This window comes from Cervus elaphus, chromosome 13 (assembly GCF_910594005.1).
Source record: "Cervus elaphus chromosome 13, mCerEla1.1, whole genome shotgun sequence".
Lineage (NCBI taxonomy): Eukaryota > Metazoa > Chordata > Mammalia > Artiodactyla > Cervidae > Cervus > Cervus elaphus.
Genome location: NC_057827.1, coordinates 7,870,341 through 7,894,781, shown reverse-complemented (window position 1 = coordinate 7,894,781; position 24,441 = coordinate 7,870,341).

Genomic DNA, 24,441 nt, shown 5'->3' with positions numbered 1-24,441 from the left:
CTGAATAATTATATGAAAACAGTATCTGTCATTGAAAATGTATGAGAAGCAGGAGTTTTCATCATTTTAAGTGGAATAGAAAAATTTTTATTTATGATCAGATTTGTGCTCATTTAAATATCTCCCAAAAGATTGAAAATGGATTGTGAAATATGGTTCCTTTCACAAGTGAAAACACCCCAAAATCAATCCGATATCTATATAGTTAGCAATGAACATGTATAAAATTAATATGGAGAGGAAAGACCGTAGAGTAACTAATGCAACCAATAAAGAAGAATAAAGTGAGAGGAATTACTCTACCTGATGTGCAGCATTACTGTATGGTGACAGTAATCATGATACTGTGGACAGTGTGGAGGGATAGACACATGGACAATGGGACAAAATAAGAACCCAGAAGCAGATCTGCAAATAGACTCGACTGAGTTTTTACAATGGTGCAAAACCAACTTAAATGAAGAAAGAATAGCTTTTCAACCAGTGCCATTGAATAAATTGGTTCATAATCAACAGAATCAATCATAGTAAAAAAAAAAAATTTAACCTCTATTTAATCTCGTGGGCTTCCCTGGTGGCTCAGATGGTAAAAGAATGTGCCTGCAATGCAGGAGACGCAGGCTCAATCCCTGGGTTGGGAAGACACCCTCATAGTCATAGAAAGAGTATGACATGCAGTACTTGTGTGCGATTTCAAAAACGACAGAATGATCTCAGTTCATTTCCAAGGCAAACCATACAACATAACAGTAATCCAAGTTCAGGCTGCAACCACTGCAGCTGAAGCTAACAAGTTCTATTAAGACCTATAGGATCTTCTAAAACTGACACCAAAAATGATATCCTTTTCATCATAGGAGTTGTTGCTGTTCAGTTACTCAGTCATGTCCGGCTCGTTGTGACCCCATGGACTGCAGCACGCCAGGCTTCCCTGTCCCTCACCATCTCCTGGAGCTTGCTCAGACTCATGTCCATTGAGTCAGTGATGTCATCCAAACATCTCATCCTCTGTCAGCCCCTTCTCCTCCTGTCTTCAATCTTTCCCAGCATAGGGTCTTTTCCAATGAATCAGTTCTTTGAATCAGGTGGCCAGGTAGTCAGCATATTAAAAAGCAGAGACATCACTCCGCCAACAAAGGTCCACATAGTCAAAGCTATGCTTTTTCCAGTAGTCATGTATAAATGAGAGAGCTGGACCATAATGAAGGCTGAGTGACAAAGAACTGATGCTTTTGAATTGTGGTGTTGGAGAAGACTCTTAGGAGTCCCTCGGACAGCAAAGAGATCAAACTAGTCAATCCTAAAGAAAATCAGCCCTGAATATTCATTGGAAGGACTGATGCTGAAACTTAAACTTGAGTACTTTGGCCACATGATGTGGTGTCAACTCATTAGAAAAGACCCTGCTGGAAAAGATTGAAAGCAAGAGGTAAAAAGGGGGTGACGGAATGAGATGGTTGAATAGCTTTACTGACTCAATGCACATGAGTTTGAGCAAACTTCAGAAGATAGTGAAGGACAGGGAAGCCTAGTGTGCTGCAGTCCATGGTGTCTCAAAGAGTCAGACATGACTTAGTGACTGAACAACAGCAAAATTGGTGCCCAAGTGAAGGGTGAAAGACTGAAGGGTAAGCTGAATGGCAGCTATACATGCTGTCAATTAATGACCTATAATATTAGCTCACAAAGCTCATATAGCTAGCAATTCATATTAATAGTCATATTAACAACTTCTAGGTGTAAATGTGAATGTATTGTCTTTTGTCTAGAGAAATAAAAGATAAAATATGATAACACAGGGACTCTTAAAGGAGCTGTATTTTCTCTTTATAAATATTGAGAAAAATAAATCAAATTTAAATGTCCAACCAAGAAGATGTGTTAAATTTATTTATAAAGATAACCACTCAATCGGATCATTTGGATATAGAATTTTTGAAAGAAAAATGTTTTTATAATATAATAAATGATACATATAAAACAGTATAAGTAGAAATATTATATTTTTAAAAATATATAATTTAATAAAAATGTATATATATATATATATTCATATTTATATACAGAGAAGGTACAAGGAGCATGAAACATGAATATAAGTGCATGATTTCTGTACTGCATTTTTGGTGCTGTGACTTTTTGTTTGTTTTTTTAGTTTCATTTTTAATTTTCCCAATTTTCTAATTGAATTAGAATGTATGGTGGATGTATTAAAAACAAAAGAAAGAATGTAGCCATGAAAAGAATAGCAAAAGAGATCACTTGTGTGCATGCGTGCTCAGCCGTGTCTGACTCTCTGTGACACTATGGACTGTCGTCCACCAGGCTCCTCTGTCCATGGAATTATCCCTGCAAGAGTACTGGAGTAGGTTGCCATCTACTCTTTGAGGGGATCTTCTCACCCCAGGGAATGAACCTGTATTTTCTGCACCTCCTGCATCAGCAAGCAGTTTATTTGAGCCACCAAAGAGATCACAGCAACTACCTAATCAAAGCATCTCCACAGTCTTCAAAAAACTCAAAAACCAAAAAAAAAAAAGAAAGAAAGAAAGAAAAGAAAAAAATCAACAACCAAATTAACAAGAAAATTAGCAAGAAAAATTAAATAACAACAAATTAGCAAAATAAATAAATAAAACCACAGAAAATATCAAACAAAATAACAAAACTGAAAGGTTAAGAACACTATAAAAGCATACCTGAAAACCAATAAATCCCCATGCATTCTATTCAGTGGAGTTCAAGCTTCCACTGGAAGAATTTTGGGTGAGTAGAGGAATTTGAATATATTTTATGGAAGAGAGAAGAAACAAACCCTAAGATTGAACAAATACCACTTGAAGGGGACTCCTAATATTTTAAAGAACTGATTTCAGGAAAGAGACTCAAAAGTATATAGGTCTTGATGTGATAGTCCCCAAAATACATTGCTTCTTGGGTAGAAAGTGGGTAATGATGTTGAAAAGAGAGATGATGATGAGTCCTTTGGGTACTGGTTGGTGAAGAGAGAAAGAAGCAAAAAAAGGAAATTTAGCTTCCTTAAAGGCAAAAGAAAAACAAGAATTCAAAGGGCCCACAGCCAATCCCTTCCTATGCAGACAAATGTTAACTCAGCAGACTTGAGTTGTTAAAACCATGCACATTCATAACAAAAGCCTTTAGCCAGCTTCTGGGAGATAAGCTCTAAGCCTTAGGAATATTCTCTTTGATAGGAATTTTTTTTAGGTAGATTCATTTGATCAGAGTTTATACCAGCAAAACTGATTTATGTGAATGATTGTTTTGCTCAAAAGTGGCTGGAGTCTGGGTAGTAGAGGTAGGTAATGCAGCTGCTGCATGACTGTGTTAATGACAGTCTGGACATCTAGACTCAAGTGAGCTCCCCTGGTTGGCACACTCTACTCCTCTTGTCACACATCATTACTGTGTTAGTGTCACCTTGATGGGATCCACACCTGGAAATTTGTACTTGGCTTCTCCTGGATTTTGCTGCATGCATCTTTTCTTGTTGTTAATTTAAGCTCTCATTTTGCTGTAACCAGGAAGGCAACAGGTTTTCTGAGTCCTATGCGTCCTTGGGGATTCCCAATCCACTCATTAAAAAGTCATCTATTAAATAAACTACACTATTGTACTTTGCTATACTGAAAAAGAAAAGTACGATCTAGAAGTAGGAATCTTATAATTCACCCTGAAACACCAAATGTATTCATAAAATGAATGAACAAACTTCATATTGATCTATTTAAAGCTACTATAAGAAGAAAAAGAAAAATGAGGATCAATATATATCAGTTGAGCAACATTCCTAATCCAGTAAACAACCAAAGATCAGAAAAAAAAAAAAATTAACACAACCCTCCAAACTGAACTTCAGTTCAGTTCAGTTCAGTTGAGTTTAGTTGCTCAGTCATGTCCAACTCTTTGTGACCCCATGAACCACAGCATGCCAGGCCTCCCTGTGCATCACCAACTCCTGGAGTCCACCCAAACCCATGTCCATTGAGTCGGTGATGCCATCCAACCATCTTATTCTCTGTCGTCCCCTTCTCCTCCTGCCTTCAATCTTTCCCAGGATCAGGGTCTTTTCAAATGAGTCAGCTCTTTGCATCAGGTGGCCAAAGTATTGGAGTTTCAGCTTCAACATCAGCCCTTCCAATGAACACCCAGGACTGATCTCCTTTAGGATGGACTGGTTGGATCTCCTTGCAGTCCAAGGGATTCTCAAGAGTCTTCTCCAACACCACAGTTCAAAAGCATCAATTCTTCTGTGCTCAGCTTTCTTTATAGTCCAACTCTCACATCCATACATGACCACTGGAAAAACCATAGCCTTGACTAGGTGGACCTTTGTTGGCAAAGTAATGTCTTTGCTATTTAATATGCTGTCTAGATTGATCATAACTTTCCTTCCAAGGAGTAAGCGTCTTTTAATTTCATGGCTGCAATCACCATCTGCAGTGATTTTGGAGCCCAGAAAAATAAAGTCAGCCATTGTTTCCACTGTTTCCCCATCTATTTGTCATGAAGTGATGGGACCAGACGCCATGATCTTAGTTTTCTGAATGTTGAGCTTTAAGCCAACATTTTCTCTCTTGTCTTTCACTTTCATCAAGAGACTATTTAGTTCTTCACTTTCTGCCATTAGAGTGGTGTCATCTGCATATCTGAGGTTATGGATATTTCTCCTGGCAATCTTGATTCCAACTTGTGCTTCTTGCAGCCCAGCATTTCTCATGATGTACTCTGCATATAAGTTAAATAAGCAGGGTGACAATATACAGCCTTGACGCACTCCTTTTCCTATTTGGAACTAGTCTGTTGTTCCATGTGCAGTTCTAACTGTTGCTTCCTGACTTGCATGACCTGCATACTGGTTTCTCAAGAGGCAGGTCAGGTGGTCTGGTATTCCCATCTCTTTCAGAATTTTCCACAGTTTGTTGTGATCCACACAGTCAAAGGCTTTGGCATAGTCAATAAAGCAGAAATAGACGTTTTTCTGGAACTCCCTTGCTTTTTTGATGATCCAACACATGTTGGCAATTTGATCTCTGGTTCCTCTGCCTTTGCTAAAACCAGTTTGAGCATCTGGAAATTCATGGTTCACGTATTGCTGAAGCCTGGCTTGGAGAATTTTGAGCATTACTTTACTAGCATGTGAGATGAGTGCAATTGTGTGGTAGTTTGAGCATTCTTTGGGATTGCCTTTCTTTGGGATTGGAATGAAAACTGCTTTTCCAGTCCTGTGGCCACTGCTGACTTTTCCAAATTTGCTGGCATATTGAGTGCAGCACTTTCACAGCATCATCTTTCAGGATTTGAAATAGCTCAACTGGAATTCCATCATCTCCACTGGCTTTGTTCATAGTGATGCTTCCTAAGGCCTGCTTGACTTTACATTCCAGGATGTCTAGCTCTAGGTGAGTGATCACACCATCGTGATTATCTGGGGATGAAGATCTTTTTTGTATAGTTTTTCTGTATATTCTTGCCACCTCTTCTTAATATCTTCTGCTTCTGTTATGTCCCTACCATTTCTCTCCTTTATTGAGCCCATCTTTGCTTGAAATGTTCCCTTGCTATCTCTAATTTTCTTGAAGAGGTCTCTAGTCTTTCCCATTCTGTTGTTTTCCTCAATTTCTTTGCATTGATCACTGAGGAAGGCTTTCTTATCTCTCCTTGCTATTCTTTGGAACTCTGCATTCATAAACTGAACTAGAGAGACTTCAAAAAATATTAAATATTGAATCAGACACACAAGAAGTAAGAACAGAAAAGAAGCACCTCCCCCCCAAAAAAGGAAAGAAATGGAAAGAGATTTCTAAATTCTTGGAAGAGGAAATGGAATAAAAAAATCAAATAAGCAATGAAAACTAGCTTGCAAGGTGCCCATGGAGAACAGATTTGAATAAAAATATGAAAATTGGCACTGAAAAAAGAAGCAGGAAGACATCCAAGGGAAAGAACATTTGATTTATGAAAAGAGAAGTCAGAAGGTCCATCAAAATAGTTGATAGAAAGTAGGTGTAAGAGATCCAGCATTCTTATAACTGTAATCTCTGAATATGAAAACAAAACAGTAGAATAGAATGAACATTTAAAACTATGATCCAAGATACATTTTACTAATAAAAAGAAGAAGAAAGTAGTCTGGAATTAACATACTGAAAAGTTCTACAACATACATGGAAAATATAACCCAGAATGATTAACTCCAAGACAAAATTTTCCGATTTTAAAGATTAAAAAAAAAAAAAAAACTTAGGGCCTCCAGAGTCAAAAGGACCAAATGACATATTAAGGCAAGAGAAATATAGGCTGCTATTTGGCATCCCAAAACTGACAAAAAACTCAAGAAACACAGGTGAGCCATTTTCAAGACACTCAAGAAAATAAAGTGGGACAAAGAATTTATATCCAGTCAAACTATCCTTTAAATGACAAGTTTACAGAAAACAGGTTTAAACAGATACAATTCAGAGAACACTGTAGTCATGAGATCTTCCTGAAGAATATGAAGTTGAATCAACAACAGAGTGACTGGAGACCCTTTGTTTAAGGGGCTGATAGCTATGAGATGCTTAAACGGTGCTCCATGCTCATGCCTGTTTCTCGTGTTCTGAGACCAGGACCTGGTACAGGGCAGTAAGCTCCGTATTTACTATGCAACAGATGCTGTGAGGGAAAAGAAAGGAATGATAAACCCTCCCATGTGTGACATTTGAGTAGGCTTTAGCCATGAAGCATTATGAACCCTCACTATTGGAAGATAATGTAGAAAGGGATGATAGAAAACTGATTAAAGCAAAGTAACCTTACTATGGTTCCAAAAGGTCAGCAGCAGTTGGATGTACTGTAACCAAAGTGCTTGGGCAAGTCAGTCTGGATCCAAGCCGGTATCAAAGGCTCCTGGGTTACATGAAATGCTAGCCAAAACATGGGCAGACAGAGGAATCAAATTCAGCAGCAATGATCCCACACTCCAAATGCAAAACTAAATGGACCTAGGTAATATTTCCTTCTGGAAATTAACATGGGCTGGTGACCCATTCCAGTATTATTGCCTGGCGAATCCCTTGGACAGAGGAGCCTCGTCCATGGGGTTGCAAAGAGTCAGACAGGACTGAGTGATTAACAGGTTCACTTTCTCTTACTCTAGTCCCTACTACTCATTATTGTACCTCCAACCTAATCTAAATGCTAAATGCCATTCATCATCACACTTTCCTAGTTCCTCTGATCACTTCTCTAATGTGAGTTAACTATCTGGTACTTGTATACCATGAGAAGAGCTTTGAAAATCGTTATTAAAATGCAGAAATTTCCTTTTCCATAGAGCAAGTAACAAATCTTCTGTTACATCAACTTTCTGAAATTTCATAGAGCTATAGTGCATTAATATGGTGTGTGAATGAAGTAAAGACTCAGCACTTCTTAAACATTTAGGAGTTTAAAACTTTTAGTCTTACTATCTTTCTGGAAATTAAAAATCAGTTTAGTCAATAAAGAACATGACTAAAGCAGAGCTCTCGAAGCTCATTCAAAGTTTCTGCCACTTCCAGTTCCTTCTTTGGAAATATATCACCATCATCAGTATGACATATACCCTTTCACATCTTTCTCTGAACATTTGCATACATTTATATGATCCAACTGGAAATATAGAACATCTGTGGTTATCAGTTTTACAAACTTAATGTTGATCAAAGATGCCAGTGGAAAAAAAGGGCAAATAAAGTTAAAAACAGTAAAAATTACAGTGTTTAGGGATGGGGATGCCTGCTTAGGTGTTAAAACTACAAAGGAAAACAAAGACCTCATTATCATAAAATTAGGATATCAGTTTACATTCAGAAGAAATGGGTGGAGGTAATTGAAAGGAGACACAGTGGTGGTTACTAGATTGGTGACAATATTCCCTTTCATGACTGGGGAAGTGTTACATGGGTGTTCCCTTTGTGACAAAACAGTAAAATGGATATCTTTATTTTGTACACCTTTCTGTATACCAAATATAAAAAGAATGAAATTGAATAGTAAAAATGTAAAAGAAATGTACTAAGAAAATAGAATAATATAAATATTTTATTAATTTGAATGAAAGTAATAAAATGGAGAAGGGAACATAGCATCAGAATCAAATAGAAATAGATAGTAAGCTGAGAGACATAATTTCAAGTTTTAATATATCCATGATTACATTACATGAATATGTACTGAATACCACAAATAAAATAATGGAATTGTCAGAATTAATTATAAAATGACATATAATGCTTATAACAAGTGGTCTTTAAATATGAAGACACAATAAGATTGAAAGTAAAAGAAAGGGAAATTTTCAGAGCTAGCCAAAGTCAAGTCATAGCCATAAAGATGAACACTCTTGAAATGAATGACAAGCATGCAGGTTTCAGCAAAGAAAGAGAAACTGTAAAAGGAAACAAATGAAAAATTCAGAAATGAAAGTGACATCTGAAATAAAGTCACTGTATAGGCTCTATCTCTACAGACTAGAGATAACAGAGAAGAATCATCTGACTTTATATTAGAGTAATGGAAATCAGCTAGTCTGAAGAAGAGATAGAAAATTTTGAGAGAAAAAAATGCAGATATCAAAATCAATATAAAAATGTCTAATGCTTATATAATTGGATGCCTGGAAAAGGAGACTGGTACAAACTAAAGCTGGGGTGAGTATACTAACAACAAAGTAGCCTTCAGAGCTAGGAATATTATCAATGCTAAGGAGGTAGATTACACAATAATAGAAAAGTTGATTCATAATCAAGTCCTAAGAACAATTATTCACCAAAATGATGTATCAATTCAACACCATAGCTCTTAGAGATATGGAGCAAAACATTGACAGACTGAAAGAAGAGACAGAAAAATCACAGTTTAACATGCCTCTTTCAGTAACTGAAGGAACAAGTAGACAGAGTATTGCAAAAACGTAAAAGACTAAACAACACTATCAACCGATTTGAATTACCTGGCTCTTTATCCCCAAGCAACAGAATATACATTCTTTCCAAGTGCATATAGAATACTCACTAAGAAAGAACATATTTTGAGCCACAGAAGTTAATTTTTTAAAAGAATGAAAATTACATGGAGTTAAACTATAAACCAGTAACAGAATATGTAGAAACCACTAATAACTGTCAATTAGATAAATCATGCTGAGTTAATAGACTGGTCAAAGCAGAAGTAGTAAGGGAAATAATAAAGCATGTTAAATTGAATGAAAATGAAAATAGAATATCCCAAAATTTGTGGAATGCAGCCGATGCAATGGTTATAGGGATATATGTAATATTAAATGTTAGAAATATAGTATTAAATTATAAAAAGGAAGGCCTCAAATCTACCTTAAACAACCAGAGAAAGAACAATAAATTAAAGCAAAAGTAAGCAAAAGGAAAATCAATAAAACTTAAAATAAGGAAACAGAAAATAAATAAAACTAAAAATTGAGTCTTTGAAAAAGTAAAAAAAAAATTGATAAATTCTATCCAAGAAAAAAAGAGAAAGAAGATACAAATTATCAATATGAGGAATAAATGAAGACACGTTGCAAGAAGCCCTAGAGACATTGAAGGGATAATCAGAGAATCCTGTGAACATCTTTATGCCCATGAGTTCAACAGCTTAGAGGAAATGGGCCAGTTACTTGCAAGACACAAGTTACTAATTAAAGCTCTGCTGCTGCTGCTGCTGCTGTCACTTCAGTCGTGTTCGACTCTGTGCGACCCCATAGACGGCAGCCCACCAGGCTCCCCAGTCCCTGGGATTCTCCAAGAAAGAACACTGGAGTGGGTCGCCATTTCCTTCTCCAGCGCATGAAAGTGAGAAGTGAAAGTGAAGTCGGTCAGTCGTGTCCAACTCTTAGCGACCTCATGGACTGCAGCCTACCAGGCTCCTCCGTCCATGGGATTTTCCAGGCAAGAGTACTGGAGTGGGGTGCCATTGCCTTCTCTGGAATTAAAGCTTACTCACATTTAAATGGACAATATAAGTAATCCTCTATGCATTAAGAAATTTGTAATTTACCATTAAAAACCTTCTAACAAAGAAATTTTTGTGTTTCCTTGCAAAATTCAAACTTTTAATGAAAAAAGATAATAGCAAGTCTACATGATCTTTTCTGGAAAATACGATAGGAGAGAACATTTCCAAAGCTATTTAATGATGCCAGCATTTCCCTGGTACCAAGCCAGGAAGATATTAGTAAGGCTGCTTCAATATTCAAAGAGTCAATCAGTATAAATCAGCAAATCAACAAAGCAGAAAAACATAGTATTTCAATATATGCAAACATATATTATGAAAAAATCAAATGTTTATTCATGATTAAAAACTAGGCAGCTAAAACCTTGTAGATAAAGTCAACTTAATGGTAAAAAACTGAATGTTCAGAAACTTAGTTGGGACAAGGTGGTTTAAATACATTTCTCCCTACATCTTCATGCCATATACAACTAAACCCTGGAGAATTTCAAGAGGCAGCCGAAGGAGAATTCTGAAAGGTGGAAAGAGAAGGGCAAACCGGTTAGAGTTAGAGGAACAACGGGATGGCAGGGCATCTTACTTCCCAACCCAGCAGAAGTCAGGACAGGCCTGCCTCTTCCTTACCACCAGCCAGCAAGGGAAAACTGTTCAGACAGACTCATTTCTCGCCCGGGTTGAAGGGAAATCCTGATCACAATGCAAAGTGAGCCAGTGGCACTGGCCAGTGGGGTCAGCCATCCTGCTGACACTGATCAGCCAAGGGAAGCACATTTCCTCCCTGCTTCACTGGAGACTCCCCGTCCCCACGGCAGATGCTGGGCAGGCAGCCAGGAAGCAGTGGGAAGGGTGGGTGGCAGAGAGCCTGCCACAAGGGTCTGGTCAGTAATTCTGTCTGTCCAGGGGCAAACCTGAGACTCCTCTTTCCACAGAGAGAGCCTGGGTGGCCAGAAGTACTGGCATAGAGGAAATATCACACCTGGCCTGGGAAAGCTCTTCATCTCCAAGGGCCTGAGACGATAGCTCCCTTCAGGGACACTGTGCAGCGAGCAGCATTGACAAATAGAATCTGTCCAAAGCAAGTGGCCTAGGGAGCCTGCTCTTCTCCTCAGAACACAGGCACCAGGACGTTCAGCCTGTCCACTCTGTCGCTGAAGGAAGCACCAGCAGGCACCAGTGGTTGCTGCAGCAGTCACATAAACCAGGTCGACAGAAATAGCACCAAAAAAGGCTCTGAAAATTAAGCTATCATTGGAACCACGGCCACATAAATAGACCATGACCTGTGTGCTCACCCTCATGAGTAGGACTACCTGTGAATAAAGATTAGGTAGGATGTGCAGTCTCACAACATAATTTCCAGAATTCTGGAACACAGTTGAAAATCACTTTAATTTCCAAGAAGCAGAAATATCACAGCTCGGATCAGAAATCAGTCAACTGGTGTCAGTAATGAGATGGCACAGAGTTGAAATTATATGGTGAAGATTTTCAAGCAGCCATTATAAAAATGCTTCAACAAGCACTTACACATTGCCCTGAAACAAATTAAAGAAACAAGATTTTTTCGGCCAAAAAGTAGTTATAAAAAGTACCAAATGGAAAAGATAAAACTGAATTTTTTAATATAAGAAAAATAAAACCCTGATTGGCTCAGAAGACTGGATGTGACAGAAGGTAAAATCAGTAAACTTGAAAAGAGATCAAGAGATTTACTCAATCTGAACAAAAAAGAGAAAATGGACCTCCTCTTCCCTCCTCCCAGACAAACAAATGAACGAAAAACCCCAGAATCTCATGATCTGTGGGATAATAATTAAAATCCGTATAATTGGATTCACAGAAAAAGAGAAAGATGAGAGTGGAACTGAAGCAGTATTTGAAGAAATAATAGCTGAAAACTTCTCAAGCTTGGTGAAAGACATAAACCTAGAAATTCACAAAGCCGAGGTAAGTCCAAATAGAATAAGCCTAAAGTTCTCTTGAAAATGCAGCATAAAATAGATGTTTCTGAAAACCAAAAAACAAAGAAAAAAATCTTGAAAGAAACCAGCAAGAAATGGAGGAATAGGTGTCACAGGGTAATTCAAATGATAGTGGATTTCTCACTCAAAACAATGGATTCAGAAAGGAGAGATCTATCTTTGCAGAACTGAAAGGAAATTCAACCCTGAGTTTTATCTTTGATGAAACTATGTTACAGGAATCAAAGGGGAAATATTCATTTTTAGACAATACAAAACTACAAGATTCTTGCTAAATGATCCATCTTTTTTTTTTTAACATTAGATATTTGAACTTTGCTTATTTTGTCCCCAATTGAGTAGCTAAAATCAAGTTCCTGGATTTTGTTTTTAGTTTATTTATAGTTTTATTGAAGTATAGTTCATATACAGTATTATATTAGTTTCAGGTATGCAGCATAGTGATTCGATACTTTTACAGATTTTACTCCATTAAAAGTGATTACAAGATAATGGCTATAATTCCCTTGTGCTGTACAACATATCTTTGGGAATTCCAGTTGCATTCTTGCCAGCATCTGATATTATGAGTTTTTTGAGTCATAGCATAGGTGTGTAGTGGTATCTTGTTGCTTAAATTTGCATTTGCATGTTCTTGAAGAACAAATAATGTTGAATATCTTTTCATATTTGTATTTGCCATTAGTATTTCTTCTTTGACTCATGAAAAAAAAATATATTGGAGGACAGTGATTTATAATATTGTGCTAGTTTCAGGTGTAAATCAAACTGTATCAGCTTTTGATACAGTTATCAAATATATACTTTTATCTGCTCTTGTTTATTTTTATTTTAGGCAGAGCCATGCAGCATGTAGGATCTTAGTTCCCCAATCAAACCCATGCCTCCTGCAGTAGAAGCATGGATTCTTTACACTGTTGGTGAAGCCCCTATTCATTCTTTTTTAAAATTTTTCCCCATATTCTGTTACATACTCATATTCCCCATATTCTATTACAGAATACTGAATAGAGTTTCCTGTGCTATACAGCAGGTCCTTATTAGTGATCTATATATACTAGTGTGTATATGACGATTCCAATCTCTCAATTTATCCCTCCCTGAACATTACCCATGGTAACCATAAGCTTGTTTTCTACATTTGTAACTTTATTTTTGTCTTATAGATAAGTTCATTTGTACTGTTTTTTAAAAAGATTCCACATAAAAGCAATATCATATAATACTCTTTCAATTCATCCCACCCTCTCCTTCCCCCTGCTCTGTTCACAAGTCTGTTCTATATGTTTGTGTCTATTCTGGCCCTGCAAATAGGTTCATCAGCATCATTTATATTCCATATGTGTGTGTGTTAATATATTATATTTGTTTTTCTCCTTCTGACTTACTTCACTCCGTGTAACAGGCTCTAGATTCATCCACAACAGTTCAACTGACTCAAATTTGTCCCTTTTTGTGGTTGAGTAATATTCTATTGATTTTAGCCATCTGTCTTCTTTGGAGAAAGGTTTATTTGAATATTCCATCCATTTTTTGATTGTGTTGTTTTGCTATTAAGTTGCATGAGCTGTTTATATATTTTGGAGAATAATCCCTTGTTTTGTTTATGGTTTCCTTTGATGTGAAAAAGATTTCAAGTTTAATTAGCCCTCATCTGTTTATTTTTTTTTCATTACTCTGGAAGGTAGATCAAAAAAGATATTACTGCAATTAATGTCAGAGTGTGTTCTGCCTCTAAGAGTTTTATAGTATCTAGCCTTACAGTTAGGTCTTTAATCCATTTTCAGCTTATTTTTGTGTATGGTGTTAGTGAGCATTTTAATTTCATTCTTTTACAAGTAGCTATCCAGTTTCCCCAGCATCACTTATTGAAGAGACTGTCTTTTTCCCTTGTATATTCTTGCTTCTTTTGTCATAGTTTAAGTGATCATAGGTTCATGGGTTTATATGTGGGTTTTCTATCCTGTACCATTGGTCTATGCCTCTGTTTTTGTGCCAGAACCATACTGTTTTAATTATTGTCCATTTGTAGTATAGTCTGAAGGCATGGAGCCTGATACCTCTAGCTCCATTTTTCTTTATCTTTTTAAAATTAATTAATTTTAATTGGAAGTTAATTACAATATTGTAGTGGTTTTTGCCATACATTCACATGAATCGGCCATGGGTGTACATGTGTCCCCCATCCTGAATCCCCTCCCACCTCTCTCCCCCTCCCATCCCTCAGGGTCGGCCCAGTGCACCGGTTTGGAGTGCCCTGTTTCATGCATCAAACTTGGACTGGTGATCTATTTCACATATGGTAATATACATGTTTCAATGCTATTCTCTCAAATCATCTCACCCTCACCTTCTCCCAGAGAGCCCAAAAGTCTATTCTTTACATCTGTGTCTCTTTAAGTGTCTCACATATAGAGTCATCATTACCATGTTTCTAAATTCCATATATATGCTTTGATATACTGTATTGGTGTTTTTCTTTCTGGCTTACTTCATTCTGTATAATAGGCTCCAGCTTCGTCCACCTCATTAGAATTGATTCAAATGTATTCCTTTTAATGGCTGAGTAATATTCCATTGTGTATATGTACCACAGCTTTCTTATCCATTCGTCTGCTGATGGACGTCTAGGTTGCTTCCATGTCCTGGCTATTGTAAACAGTGCTGTGATGAACATTGGGCTACACGTGTCTCTTTCATTTCTGGTTTCCTCGGTGTGTATGCCCAGCAGTGGGATGGCCGAGTTGTATGGAAGTTCTATTTCCAGCTTTTTAAGGAACCTCCACACTGTTATTCATAGTGGCTGTATTAGTTTGCATTCCCACCAACAGTGTAAGAGGGTTCCCTTTTCTCCCCACCCTCTCCAGCATTTATTGTTTGTAGACTTTTGGATAGCAGCCATTCTGACCAGCATGAGATGGTACCTCATTGTGGTTTTCATTTGCATTTCTCTGATAATGGGGGATATTGAGCATCTTTTCATGTTTATTAGCCATCTGTATGTCTTCTTTGGAGAAATGTGTGTTTAGTTCTTTGGCCCATGTTTTGATTGTGTCATTTATTTTTCTGGAATTGAGTTGCATGAGCTGCTTATATACGTTTGAGATTAATTCTTTGTCAGTTGCTTCATTTGCTATTATTTTCTCCCATTCAGAAGGCTGTCTTTTCACCTTGCTTATTGTTTCCTTTGTTGTGAAAAAGCTTTTAAGTTTAATTATGTCCCATTTGTTTATGTTTGCATTTATTTCCAATATTCTGGGAGGTGGGTCATAGAGGATCTTGCTGTGATTTATGTTGGAGAGTGTTTTGCTTATGTTTTCTTCTAGGAGTTTTGTAGTTTCTGGTCTTACATTTAGATCTTTAATCCATTTTGAGTTTATTTTTGTGTATGGTGTTAGAAAGTATTCTAGTTTCTTTCTTTTACGAGTGGTTGACCAGTTTTCCCAGCTAACTTGTTAAAGAGATTGTCTTTTCTCCATTGTATATTTTTGTCTCCTTTGTCAAAGACAAGATGTCCATAGGTGTGTGGATTTATCTCTGCCTTTCTTTTTTCTTTTTTCATTGATCTATATTTCTGTCTTTGTGCCAGTACCATACTGTCTAGATGACTGCAGCTTTTTAGTATAGTCTGAAATCAGGCAGGTTGATTCCTCCAGTTTCATTCTTCTTTCTCAAGATTGCTTTGGCTATTTGAGGTTTTTTGTATTTCCATACAAATTGTGAAATTATTTGTTCTAGTTCTCTGAAAAATACCATTGGTAACTTGCTAGGGTTTGCCTTGAATCTATAGATTACTTTGGATAGTATACTCATTTTCACTATAGTGATTCTTCTTATCCATGACATGGTATATTTCTCCATCTATTTGTGTCCTCTTTGACTTCTTTCATCAGTGTGTTATAGTTTTCTATATATAGAAAGACCTATATACAGGTCTTTTGTTTCTTTTGGTAGATTTATTCCTAAGTATTTTATTCTTTTTGTTGCAATGGTGAATGGAATTATTTCTTTAATTTTTCTTTCTGTTTTCTCATTGTTAGTGTATAGGAATGCAAGGGATTTCTGTGTGTAAATTTTAAATCCTGAAACTTTACTATATTCCTTGATTAGCTCTAGTAATTTTCTGGTGGTGTCTTTAGGGTTTTCTATGTAGAGGACCATGTCACCTGTAAACAGTGAGAGTTTTACTTATTCTTTTCTAATCTGGACTCCTTTTATTTCTTTCTTTTCTCTGATTGCTGTGGCTAAAACTTCTAAAGCTATGTTGAATAGTAGTGGTGAAATTGGACACCCTTGTCTTGTTCCTGACGTTAGGGGAAATGTTTTCAAATTTTCACCATTGAGGATAGTGTTTGCTGGGGCTTTATCATGTATGGGTTTTATTATGTTGAGATATGTTCCTTTTAGGCCTGCTTTCTGGATGGCTTTTATCATAAGTGGATGTTGAATTTTGTCAAAGGCTTTCTCTGTATCTATTGAGATAATTATTTGGTTTTTATCTTTCAATTTGTTAATGTGGTGTATCACATTGATTGATTTGTGAATATTGAAAAATTCTTGCATCCCTGGGATAAAGCTCCTTGGTAATGATGTATGATCTTTTTAATATGTTGTTGGATTCTGTTTGCTATGATTTTGTTAAGGATTTTTGCATCTATGTTCATCAGTGAAATTCACCTGTAGTTTTCTTTTTTTGTGGCATCTTTGCCTAGTTTTGGTATTAGGGTGATGGTGGCCTCATAGAATGAGTTTGGAAGTTTACCTTCCTCTACAATTTTCTGGAAGAGTTTGAGTAAGATAGATGTTAGCTCTTCTTTAAATTTTTGGTAGAATTCAGCTGTGAAGCCATCTGGTCCTGGGCTTTTGTTTGTTGGAAGATTTTTGATTACAGTTTCGATTTCTCTGCTTGTGATGCATCTGTTAAGATTTTCTATTTTTTCCTGGTTCAGTTTTGGAAGCTTATACTTTTCTAAGAGTTTGTTCCTTTCTTACAAGTTGCCCATTTTATTGTCACATAGTTGCTGATAGTAGTCTCTATGATCCTTTGTATTTCTGTGTTGTCTGTTGTGATTTCTCCATTTTCATTTCTAATTTTGTTGATTTGATTCTTCTCCTTTTTTTTTTTTTTTTGATGAGTATGGCGAATGGTTTGTCTATTTCATTTATCTTCTCAAAGAACCAGCTTTTAGTTTTGTTGATATTTGCTATAGTCTCCTTTGTTTCTTTTTCATTTATTTATGCCCTAATTTTTATGATTTCTTTCTTTCTACTAACCTTGGGGTGTTTCATTTCCTCTTTTTCTAGTTGCTTTAGGTGTAAAGTTAGGTTATGTATTTCATTTTTCTCTTGTTTCCTGAGGTAAGCTTGTATTGCTATGAATCTTCCCCTTAGCACTGTTTTTACTGAATCCCATAGGATTTGGGTTGTCGTGGTTTCATTTTCATTTGTTTCTATGCATACTTTGATTTCTGTTTTGATTTCTTCTGTGATTTGTTGGTTTTTCAGAAGCATGTTGTTTAGCATCCATATGTTTGTATTTTTTTCCCTGTAGTTTGACATCTAATCTTACCATATTGTGATCAGAAATGATGCTTGAAATTATTTCAATTTTTTTGAATTTACACAGACTAGATTTATGGCCCAGGATTTGATCTATCCTGGAGAATGTCCCATGGGCACTTGAGGGAAAGGTGAAATTTATTGTTTTGGGGTGAAATGTCCTATAGATATCAATTTAGGTCTAAGTGGTCCATTGTATCATTTAAAGTTTCTGTTTCCTTGCTAGTTTTCTATTTGGTTGATCTATCCATAGGTGTGAATGGGGTATTAAAGTCACCCATTATTATTGTGTTATTGTTAATTTCCCCTTTCACACTTGTTAGCAATTGCCTTACATATTGTGGTGCTCCTATGTTTGGTGCATATATATTTATAATTGTTATATCTTCTTCTTGGATTGGTCGTTTGATCATTATGTAGTGTCCTTCTTTGTCTCTTCTCACAGCCTTTATTTTAAAGTCTATTTTATCTGATATGAGTATTGCTACTCCTGCTTTCTTTTGGTCTCTATTTGCATGGAATATCTTTTTCCAGCCCTTCACTTTCAGTCTGTATGTGTCCCTTGTTTTGAGGTGGGTCTCTTGTAGACAACATACATAGAGGTCTTGTTTTTGTATCCATTCAACCAGTCTTTGTCTTTTGGTCGGGGAATTCAACCCATTTACATTTAAGGTAATTATTGATAAGTATGATCCTGTTGCCATTTACTTTGTTGTCTTTGGTTTGAGTTTACAAACCTTTTCTGTGTTTCCCGTCTAGAGAAGATCCTTTAGCATTTGTTGAAGAGCTTGTTTGGTGGTGCTGAATTCTCTCAGCTTTTGCTTGTCTGTGAAGCTTTTGATTTCTCCTTATTTGAATGAGATCCTTGCTGGGTGCAATAATCTGGGTTGCAGGTTATTTTCTTTCATCACTTTAAGTATGTCCTTCATTCCCTTCCATTTAAGAGTTTCTATTGAAAGATCAGCTGTTATCCTTATGGGAATCCCTTTGTGTGTTATTTGTTGCTTTTCCCTTGCTGCTTTTAATATTTGTTCTTTGTTTGATCTTTTTTTAATTTGATTGATATGTGTCTTGGGGTGTTTCACCTTGGGTTTATCCTGTTTGGGACTCTCTAGGTTTCTTGGACTTGGTTGGCTATTTCCTTCCCCATTTTAGGGAAGTTTTCAACTATTATCTCCTCAAATATTTTCACATGCCCTTTCATTTTGCTTTCTTCTAGGACTCCTACGATTCAAATGTTGGGGCATTTAACATTGTCCCAGAGGTCTCTGAGGTTGTCTTCATTTCTTTTAATTCTCTTTTCCTCTCTGCTTAATTTATTTCCACTTGTCTCTCTTCTCTCTTACTATCCTATATTCTGCCTCAGTTATTCTACTGTTTGTTCCTTCCAGAGTGCTTTTGATCTCAGTTATTGTACTATTCATTATTGATTGACTCTTTTTTATTTCTTCTAGGTCCTTGTTAAACATTTCTTGCATCTTCTCAATCTTTGTCTCTAGTCTATCTATCTGTAATTCCATTTTGTTTTCAAGATTTTGGATCCTCTTTACTATCATTATTCTGAATTCTTTTTCAGGTAGACTCCCTATCTCCTCCTCTTGTCTTTGGTTTGGTGGGCATTTATCACACTCCTTTACCTGCTCAATATTTCTTGGCCTTTTCATTTTGTTTAGATTGCTGTGTTTGGGGTGGCTTTTCTGTAGGCTTGAAGTTTGTGGTTCTTCTTTATTGAGGAGGTTGCTCCCTGTGGGTGGGGTTGGACTAGTGGCTTGTCAATGTTTCCTGGTTAGGGAAGCTTGCATCTGTGTTCTGGTGGGTGGAGTGGATCTCTCCTCTCTGCTGCAGATCAGTGAGGGAATAGAGGTGAATATGTTGAAGGAAGTATTCTCTGGGGAAGATTATGTGGCACAGATCCTTGGCCACCACTGCTGGGCAGCTGAACAAATAGGCTCGCAGTGACTTCAGATGCTGCCACAGCCGCACCATGATGGCCACTGTTCGGCATGTCCCTAAGGCATAGGGTTCTGCTCCTGGATGTCAATCAGGGACTCCTTGTACATGAACTCCAGGAACTCTTTGGGCTGCTTAGACACCTTGTATTTTGGAGTGTCCCAGTTGTGGACTATGTAGCCAGGATTAGGAAGCTCTCATACACGTGGCAGCTGCTACAGTAATACCATCTGCTGTAGTTGCACACCTTGGCTTTCCCGTTGGAAAGGCCTATTGATCGCTGGCATTCTGGTACACCAAATAAGGACAGATGGCTGTAAAGAGGGGAAGGGGGCAGCCCATTTCCTGCCTCCTCCTTCCCACCAGGTTCCATTTTTCTTTCCCAAGATTGCTTTGGCTACTCAGAGTCCTTTGTGCTTACCTACAAATTGTAAAACAATTTTGCTCTAATTCTGTGAAAAATGTCATTTGGAATTTGATAAGGATTTCATTGAATCTGTAGATTGCTTTGGGTAGTATAGTCATTTTCCCAATATTGATTCTTCCAAACCAAGAACATGATATATCTCTCTGTTTGTGTCATTTTTTATTGCTTTCACCAGTATCTTGTAGTACAAGTCTTTTGCCTCCTTAGACAGGTTTATTTGTAGGTATTTTATTCTTTTTGATGAGATGGTAAATGAGATTGTTTCCTTCTCTTTCTGTTCCTTTCTTAGTGTAAATATATCTGATGTTTTGTTCTTCGTGTAGAGGAATGCAAGAGATTTCTGTGTATTAATTTTGAATCCTGCAACTTTACCAAAATTCATTAAGAAGCTCTAGTAATCTTCTGGTAGCATCTTCAGTGTTTTAAACACATAATATCATAGTATCATGCATTCAAAAAACTAAGATCAAGGCATTTGGTAACACCCCTGATGACAAATGAATGGGGAAAAAATGGAAATAGTGGCAGACTTTATTTTCTTGGGCTCCAAAATCACTGCAGATGATGACTGCAGCCATAAAATTAAAAGATGCTTGCTCCTTGGAAGAAAAGCTATGACAAATCTAGACAGCACATTAAAAAGCAGAGACATTACTTTGCCAACCAACGTCCATCTAGTCAAAGCTATGGTTTTTTCAGTAGCCATGTATGGATGTGAGAGTTGGGCCATAAAGAAAGCTGAGTGCAGAGAATTGATGATTTTGAACTGTGGTGTTGGAGAAGACTCTTGAGAGTCCCTTGGACTGCAAGGAGATCCAACCAGTCCATCCTAAAGGAGATCAGACCTGGGTGTTCATTGGAAGAACTGATGCTGAAGCTGAAACTCCAATACTTTGGCCATCTGATACAAAGAACTGACTCATTAGAAAAGACCCTGATGCTGGAAAAGATTGAAGGCAGGAGGAGAAGGGGACGGCACAGGATGAGACAGTTGGATGGCATCACTGATTGGATTGACATGAGTTTGAGTATGCTCCAGGAGTTGGTGATGGACAGGAAAGCTTGGCATGCTGCAGTTCATGGGGTCGCAGAGAGTCGGACACGACTGAGCAAGTGAAGTGAATTGATCATGTAATCTGTAAACAGTGACAGTTTTATTTCTTCTTTTCCAATTTGTATTCCTTTTCTATTCCTGTTTCTTGCATTTCTCTGTTTCTTCCCTGAACTTCCATGTCTATGACTTCTAAAATTATGTTGAACAAAAATGGCTAGAGTGAATATTCTTGTTTTGTTCCTGAATTTAAAGGACATACTTTCAGTTTTTCACCACTGCAAAGGATGCTTGCTGTGGGTTTGTCATATATGGCCTGTATTTTATTGAGGTAGGTTCTGTCTATGCCACTTTCTGGAGCGTTTTTTTTTTTTTTCTTGTCATGAATTGGTGTTGAATTTTGTCAAAATCTTTTTTTGCATCTACTGAGATGATTTTATGATTTTTATTCTTTAATTTGTTGATGTGGTATATCACACTGATTGATTTGTGGATGTTGGAAAACGTTTTCCTCCCTGGGATAAATCCCACTTGATCATGGTGTATGATCCTTTTAATGTGTTGCTGGATTCTGTTTGTTAGTATTTTGTTGAAGATTTTTGTGTTTATGTTCATCAGTGATATTGGCCTGTAATTTTCTCTTTTTTGTTTGTGACATTTTTGTCTGATTTTAGTATAAGGGTGATAGTGGACTCATAGAATGTATTTGGGAGTGTTCCTTCCTCTGCAATTTTTTGAAAGAGTTTCAGATTTGGGTGTTAACTCTTCTCCAAATGTTTGACAGAACTCACCCATGAAGCCATCTGGCCCTGGGCTCTTGTTTGTTGGAAGATTTTTAATCACAGCTTCAATTTCAGTATCTGTGATTGGTCTTTTCATATTTTCTATTTCTCCCTATGTCTCAGACAGTAAAGAATCTGCCTGCAATGCAGGAGATCCGGGTTCAATCCCTGGGTTTGGAAGGTCCCCTGGAGGAGGAAATGGCAACCCACTCCAGTATTCTTGCCTGAAGAATCCCATGGACAGAGGAGCCTGGCTGGCTACAGTCCACGGAATTGCAGAATCAGACATGACTGAGTGACTAACACACACACACACATACACACACACCCTTGGAAGGTTGTATCTTCCTAAGAATTTGTCTATTCTTTCTAGATTGTCCATTTTGTACTAGTCCCTTAGGATATTTCCTTGTAGTAGTCTCTTAGGATATTTTATATTTCAGTAGCATCCATGGCAAGTTCCCCTTTTTCATTTCTAACTTTATTGATTTGAGTCCTCTCCTTTTTTTCTTGATGAGTCTAGCTAAAGGTTTATAAATTTTATCTTCTGGAAGAACCAGCTTTTAGTTTCATTGATCTTTGTTACTATTTTTTTCATTTCTTGCTCTTTTAGTTCTGCTGTAATTTTTATGATTTCTTTCATTCTGCTAACTTTTAAAATTCAGTTTTTTTTTTTTTTTTCTGTTGGGTTTTGAGGGTGCTTTGCATATTCTGGACAGAAGGCCTTTATATGCTTAACATATGCATTGTTCCAGTATGTGATTTTCAGTTTTGTTCTATTAACAATGTCTTTACCACCAGGAAAGTTTTAAAATTTGATAACGTCCAACTGATCAGTGCTTTTCCTTCATGGATTATGCTTTTGTCAGCTATGTAAAAACTTGTACCCAAACACAAGATCATGCAGATTTTTCTCCTATGGTTTCTTATAGAAGTTTTACAATTCTATGTTTTCATTTAGGTCTATGCTCCATTTTGAGTTAGTTTTTTTATAAGGTCTCTGTCAAGGCTTGTATTTTAGCATATGAACATTCAATTTCTCCAGTACCACTTGCTGAAAAAACTAAACCTTATTCATTAAAGTGCTTTTATTTGTCAAAATCAGTTGATTGTATTTGTGTGGATTTATTTGTAAAGGGTCCCTGTTGTGTTTTACTGCTAGATATGTCTCTTCATTCACCTATATTCTGATGTTTTGACAACTTTATAATAAAAATATAGTACAGCCATGTCGAAAAATTGGAATAGAGTAAAATGAACCTCTGACCTTTTATTTTTAATAATTGCAATGGCTATCAATTTCATTAATCAATGTAGATCTATTCGTGTTTTCTATCTTCTACTTAAGTGAGTTTTGGTAGTTCATATCTTTCAAAAAATTGGTTTATCTAAATTATTGAGTCTATGGGACTGGAGTTGTTAATAGCAGTCATTTATTATTGTTTTAATGACTATGGGATGAGTGATGGTTGACAATTTCTGCTTTTTCTCTTTTCTTTCTAATTAGCCTATCTAGGGGTCCCATCAGTTCATGGCAAACAGATGCAGAAAAAGTGGAAACGGTGACAGGTTTTATTTCCTTTGGCTCCATATCACTGCAGATAGTGACAGCAGCCATGATCATGATATGAAAAGACGCTTACTCTTTGGAAGGAAAACTATGACAAATCAAGATAGTGTATTAAAAAGCAGAGACATCAATTTGTTGACAAAGGTCCGTATAGTCAAAGCTGTAATTTCTCCAGTAGTCATTTACAAATGTGAGAATTGGACCATAAAGAAGGCTGAGTGCTGAAGAATCAATGATTTTGAATTGTGGTGCTGCAGAAGACTCTTGAGAGTCCCTTGGACAGCAAGGAGTTCAAACCAGAAAATCCTAAAGGAAATCAACCCTGAATATTCTGGAAGGACTGATGTGAAAGTGAAGCTCCAATACTTTGGCCACCTGATCTGAAGAACCAACTCATAGGAGAAGATTCTGATGCTGGTAAAGATTGAGGGCAGGAGGAGAAGGGATCAACAGAAAATGAGATGTTGGATGGCATCATCAACACAATGGACATGAGTCTGAGCAAACTCAGAAAGATAGTGAAGGACAGGAAATTCTGACATGCTGCAGTCCATGGAATCACAAAGAGTCAGACATGATTTAGAGATTAAACAATAGCAAGAAGATTTATCAGTTTGATCTATGTTTTCAGACAGCCATCTTTGGTTTTGTGGATTATCTCTATAGCTTTCCTGTTTGCAGATTCACAGATTTTTTTTTAACTATAAAACTTATTATTTCCTTCCTTCTTGTTTCAAGGTTAATTTGGATCTTATTTCTCTTATTTCTAAAGTGGCAACACAAGTTATTGATTTTACATCTTTATTTTTTCTAATATGTGCATTTAATTGCTGCAAATTCCCTTTAATTGTGATTTAGCTGTATTCCACCAGTTTTCATATTTTTGTTTTCTTTTTAACTCAGTTTAAAATATTTAAGATATTTCTTTTGACATTTCTTTGACCCATGAATTGTTTTAAAGTATGTTAAATCTAAATATTTGAGACTTACCAAAATATCTATCTCTTGCTGATTTCTAATTTAATTGCATTGTGATTTAAGATTGCTCTTTGTATGATTTCTATTATTTCAATGTATTAAGGTATATTTAAACTCAGAATATGGTC